We start from the raw sequence: 6,344 nt of genomic DNA on the forward strand, positions 1-6,344 counted from the left end.
AACCGCCAGGCAGAGACAGCAAGGGCGGTTCGGTTTCCAGAGCCTTTCCGTTCACCTTCACATCCTGGGCCAGACTACACTCAATCATATGACCTACTGAAGAGATAAGTCTTCAGTAAAGACTTAAAGGTTGAGACCGAGTCTGCGTCTCTCACATGGGTAGGCAGACTATTCCATAAAAATGGAGATCTATAGGAGAAAGCCCTGCCTCCCGCTGTTTGCTTAGAAATTCTAGGGACAATTAGGAGGCCTGCGTCTTGTGACCGTAGCGTACGTGTAGGTATGTACGGCAGGACCAACTCGGAAAGATAGGTAGGAGCAAGCCCATGTAACGCTTTATAGGTTAACAGTAAAACCTTGAAATCAGCCCTTGCCTACATGATTCCATATGCGTTATTTCATAGTTTTGATGTCTTCCCTATTATTCTATAATGTAGAAAATATTAAGACATAATGAAAAACCCTTGAATGAGTAGGTGTTCTAAAACTTTTGACCAGTAGTGTCCATTTTTGTATTATTCTAATGGCTCTTAATGGGAAAGTAATGAGATTACGTTACTGAGTTTGGGTAATCCAAAAGTTACGTTGCTGATTACAATTTAGGACAGGTAACTAGTAACTAACTGATTACATTTAGAAAGTAACCTACCCAAACCTGCAGATTAATTATACTTCATCTCAGCCCTAGGATGAACATTGGTCCTAATCATTTCAGGGAACTGAACGGGGTTCCAGTTGATTTCCGGGAGGTGCAGATTAAACTTTATGTTTTTTAAAGTTATTCATGGCCTTGCCCCCAGTTACCTGTGGTTATCTTAATTTCATTGGAGACTCTGTCATCACACCAGAGCCATTGTTGCCAAAAAAAAGTTATTTCCTTAACACTTGTGCAGAGGAACTGAATGGTGTACCAAACTACACTACCGTTCAACAGTTTGGGGTCACTTAGAAATGTCCTTGTTTTTGATAGAAAAGCAATATTTTTGTCCATTAAAATAACATCAAATTGATCTGAAATACAGTGTCGACATTGTTAAATCTGTAAATGACTATTGTAGCTGGAAACTGGTTATTTTTTAATGGAATATCGACATAGGCGTACAGAGGCCCATTATCAGCAGCCATCACTCCTTTGTTCCAATGGCACGTTGTGTTAGCTAATCCAAGTTTATCATTTTAAAAGGCTAATTGATCATTAGAAAACCCGTTTGCAATTATGTTAGCACAGCTGAAAACTGTTGTTCTGATTAAAGAAGCAATAAAACTGGCCTTCTTTAGACTAGTTGAGTATCTGGAGCATCAGCATTTGTGAGTTAGATTACAGGCTCAAAATGGCCAGAAACAAATAACTTTCTTCCGAAACTCGTCAGTCTATTCTTATTCTGAGAAATGGATGCTATTCCATGTGAGAAGTTGCCAAGAAACTGAAGATCTCGTACAACGAAAACAAGGACATTTCTAAGCGGCCCCAAACTTTTGAACGGTAGTGTATATAAAATCCATCCTACGCTAGTTTTAAGATAAACCTTAAAAGTTTATGGGCAACATGCTTTAAAACTGCACATGCTAAAAGAAAGTATAATTGTATCAATGAATGCTACTTGATCATCTATTTTATTCCTTTTACTGTTTCCTCCTTACTGATGAGATGTATTTTATATATGCTATAATCTTGTGTATATTTTGTTTTCGTGTATTTCCAAGAGAACCACAGTGGTTAAATTGTTGAAAATTGTCAAATAAAATCAACTAAAAATCAATGCCAATAAGAATGTAATTTACAGTCATTTTATGCAAATCAATGAATATCAGTACTTCATAGTTTGTGTTGATTTATTTTACCCATCCACCCTCACTAGGCACCACCCTTTCCTTGTTCAAAGGATAACTTCATGTGATACAGAAATACAACTAAATTGACAGACACTCATTTGACAAGGAGACAAGACACTGAACACATAAATATTGACAAACAAATAGACAGCAGATGTACTTTTCTGAGGAGAATTAGCTCCACAAAAATACATCCAAGGACTAATGGGAAGAGTGAATGTTGTGGGGTAATATATACACTGAGTGTACAAAACATTAGGGTCACATTCTTAATACTGAGTTCCCCCCTTTTTCCTTCAGAACACCGTCAATTCATCGGGGCATGGACTCTACAAGGCGTCGAAAGCATTCCACAGAGATGCTAGCCCATGTTGACTCCAATGCTTCCAACAGTTGTGTGGCTGAATGTCGTTTGGGGCGGTGGACCATTCTTGATACACAAGGGACATTTTTTTGCATAGAAAAACCCAGCAGCGTTGAAGTTCTTGATACAAACAGCTGTTCTTAATGTTTTGTACACTCAGTGTATATATTACCCCACAACATTCACTCTTCCCATTAGTCCTTGGATGTATTTTTGTGTAGATAATTCTCCTCAGAAAAGTACATCTACCCTTACCTCTTTGGCTACACCTATACCACTCACCAGAATATTAGAGGCCAACAAATGACAGATGAGTGAGAAAATAAATAGATACTCAACATATTTACATGTAAATCTAGATTGTATAAGGATATATCCTACTGTACAGTATTTACAAAACCCTAAGAGGGTACCAATGCCATATTTAGGCTACAGTGGCCTAGTTCACACTGAGGTGATACAACTGTTCTTTACACAACTATTGCCAATTTGTTTGTGTGGAGACAAACCCATTAAAAGGATCTTTAAATTGTATCACAGCTGGTGTGTGAGATGCGTTGTAGAACAGGAGTGTGAACTAGGCCAATGTTTTGATGACCAAGTCACCCAACAGATGGGTAGCTAATGAAGATTTTAAAGGCTGTCTTCATCGTTTCTTTCTCTCCAGATGCAGAAGCTGGGATTTCTTGAGGTGATCTGTAAAGACACCCAGATGACAGTGTTTGCACCATATGTTTGCTCAAATATTTGAAGAAGTGAGTGATTGTCCCCAAAGCTGTTAGTGCGAGTACTACAAATGTGCAGACACGTGATGTACAGTATAAATCCCTTTAGCTCTGACATTTTTGACATAGGAGGACCAGTGACATACCCAGTCCATTTCCACATTGTGCTCGTCCTCCTGGCAACAGGTCACTCCCACTTCCTGATCAGCCTGTTTAGACAGACAAGACAACAACGGCTTGTCACATAGTTTCCATAACCACACCCTTTGGCGCGCGCGTGTGTGTGTGTGTGTGTGTGTGTGTGTGTGTGTGTGTGTGTGTGTGTGTGTGTGTGTGTGTGTGTGTGTGTGTGTGTGTGTGTGTGTGTGTGTGTGTGTGTGTGTGTGGCATGTGTGTGTGTGGCATGTGTACACTAATGAAGAATAATCAGCCACGTACCCAGTCCATCTTTTCATCTCCATACATGTTCAGATGGTGGAAGTTTTTGATGAGATCTGTAAAATCCTGAAAGATGAGAAAATATCCAAAATCTGAAAATCTTCATAAAATATTGTGTTTGGTGGATTGAAGTACACCCTATCTGCTTCACTTGAACATGGTATTACTTTTAATATGACAGATTTATCTGGTCCGACATAGCCTACTCAAGGTAGGTAAAGAATATTACTGTTCATTTTGAACTAGTGTTGAGTGTAGTTCTTGTTGGCTTTAAACTGTAAATGTTCAGATGGAGAAAGCATGCTGATGTGGACAGAGCCATGGTGAAAAGATGTGTATGACATATTATTGTATACAACTTACTCCATCCACATTGTCCTTTGCTGCAGGGGAAACACCATCTGTCACTTCATAATTCTGGGGAAATTATTCATAATAGTTAGTAATTGACTTTAGCCCTCAAATGTTTCCATACATAACTTATATAAAGGAAACATTTGACGTCTTATCAATTAAATTAAATTGTAGAATGTTACTTGATTTTACAAATACAAGGTAATAGCCTACTTTATGAATAGATATACAATTTCTTGCAATAAGTGCACAAAACGTATGTAATTTAAATGAGAAGACGGAAGAGAAGAGAAAGCTGACTGTTCTGGACATGGGCCGCGTCACTGAACCCACGACTGGTGTAATTGTAATTGTCGGTTTTGGTTTGTATGTTGTAAGGCAGCATACAGCCTGTTCGCTCCCTTTCGGCCAGAGGTGAGTGAGAGACACTCAAAAAGGAGAGGAGAAGAGTCATATAAACATTAGTGTAACTCAATACATCATCAACTATATAATTTTCACTTGAAGAGTTGTTTTTTACATTAGTTTACATTAGTTTAAGCACATTCAGAAAATCGAAATAACTCCCTGAAAATTCATGAATATTGAATTGATCTTTTTCCAACGGTGAACTGCCACAGATTACCATCGTGATTTAGCTGCAAATGGTGTTATTTTCTTCAAGGTGTTGTAGGAGCTTCTTGATGTTGTCCACTGAAGCTGCAATGTAGAGAAAATGCCATTCTCATCGAGGCCTAACCTAGTGTATTATTTTGTTATCCCCTTTTTTTCAAACAACTCAACGATGCAGACATTAAAGTAACTGGCCAGTGAAAATCTCACTTTTAAAAGTTAATATTCTGTTAAATTATACCCAAATTAATACCCAAGTTAAATTATGACTCATCCTATCCTCCTATTTGTGGCCAAAGCATAAATTGGAGAGAAAAAAAAAGCTCTTCAAAAACCCCACCTCAAACAGACGTTTCAAAAAGTATTGCTTTCATCATAGAGGATGATGTCATCCTCCTGAGGAGAATGAGCTGGCCAATCAGTGGTCTACTGCTTTTCAATATTTTTTTATATATTTTTTTTGTTAATTGGAAGGAAGAATGTTTCACTCATATTGTAATTAATATAGGTCATATTTCATAGAAGCCTGGATTTGAATGGTCATGGCTCATGGTGCCACTCCCTTTCTGGTTACACAGTAATGTTGTCTGTGTCAGTTGTCTAACCAAATACATATTTTGTTTGTGTATATCCTCCTCTCTAGCACCACTCTGTAGAGCATATAACATTTTACATTTAAAATGTTAGTCATTTAGCAGACTCTCTTATCCAGACACTCTTTGAAGTTAAACAATTTTATTGAGCCATATCCATTTAATTGTCTAGAATCCATAAGCAATGTAAGCAACTGTAAGCAACATAACTTTACAGATCACATTTGTATAATTTGGCATAACGCAAGAAACAAGCTAAGCCAGTAAAAAATGTTACTTACCAGTGACAATAAGGAGATCACCTGCTCAAACTTGTAGTGCACAGGTATTTATGCTCCAGCCAGCACAGACTTTACACAAGCCAGCCACGTCATATGAGGGAAATACTGCCTACTTACAAGAACTAAAAGTGAAACTTAATTCCCATGGTTATGTACAAATAATCATATTAATAAATGCAGACTCTCCTCTCTTCGAAGGGGACAAGAAGACAAAGCTTCCAAAGCCGTGTTTTTCCTTTGAAATGTTATACAATCAGAACACATTTTTCTAGCGCTTGGGTTGAGGAGAGTGCCTTGCTCATCACATCAGCAGGCCCCAGAGAAACAGGCACAAGGCAGGGCAGACTCTTTCATTACAGCAATCATGAGGATAATGAATTTTCAGTGGTGTGTACGTACTCATGATTACCAAGAAAAAAACATTCTAACAAAAAATATACAAAATTCACCTAAAAACACACACACATATATATATATATGTACACTGCTCAAAAAAATAAAGGGAACACTTAAACAACAATGTAACTCCAAGTCAATCACACTTCTGTGAAATCAAACTGTCCACTTAGGAAGCAACACTGATTGACAATACATTTCACATGCTGTTGTGCAAATGGAATAGACAAAAGGTGGAAATTATAGGCAATTAGCAAAAGCCCCCCAATAAAGGAGTGGTTCTGCAGGTGGTGACCACAGACCACTTCTCAGTTCCTATGCTTCCTGGCTGAACTTGTTATTGGTCCACTTTTGAATGCTGGCGGGTCTTTCACCTAGTGGTAGCATGAGACAGGAGTCTACAACCACCACAAGTGGCTCAGGTAGTGCAGCTCATCCAGGATGGCACATCAATGCGAGCTGTGGCAAGAAGGTTTGCTGTGTCTGTCAGCGTAGGTGCCAGAGCATGGAGGCGCTACCAGGAGACAGGCCAGTACATCAGGAGACGTGGAGGAGGCCGTAGGAGGGCAACAACCCAGCAGCAGGACCGCTACCTCCGCCTTTGTGCAAGGAGGAAGCACTGCCAGAAGCCCTGCAAAAACCCCCCAGCAGGTCACAAATGTGCATGTGTCAGCATATGGTCTCACAAGGGGTCTGAGGATATCATCTCGGTGGCAGTCAGGCTACCTCTGGCGAGCACATGGAGGGC

At 39.2% G+C, this 6,344-nt stretch overlaps 1 long non-coding RNA gene across 1 annotated transcript; it reads right to left on the reverse strand.

Annotated features, from left to right (window-relative positions):
* Positions 1–3,380: 3,380 nt before the first annotated feature.
* LOC112080740 (uncharacterized) lies at positions 3,381–5,282 on the reverse strand. Its single transcript, XR_002896221.1, has 3 exons — positions 5,201–5,282; positions 3,724–4,413; positions 3,381–3,426 (listed from the first exon to the last, which is right to left on the reverse strand). It is a non-coding gene; the product is annotated as an uncharacterized lncRNA (long non-coding RNA).
* Positions 5,283–6,344: the final 1,062 nt, after the last annotated feature.

Source organism: Salvelinus sp. IW2-2015, unplaced genomic scaffold (genome assembly GCF_002910315.2).
Source record: "Salvelinus sp. IW2-2015 unplaced genomic scaffold, ASM291031v2 Un_scaffold16469, whole genome shotgun sequence".
NCBI classification, from domain to species: domain Eukaryota; kingdom Metazoa; phylum Chordata; class Actinopteri; order Salmoniformes; family Salmonidae; genus Salvelinus; species Salvelinus sp. IW2-2015.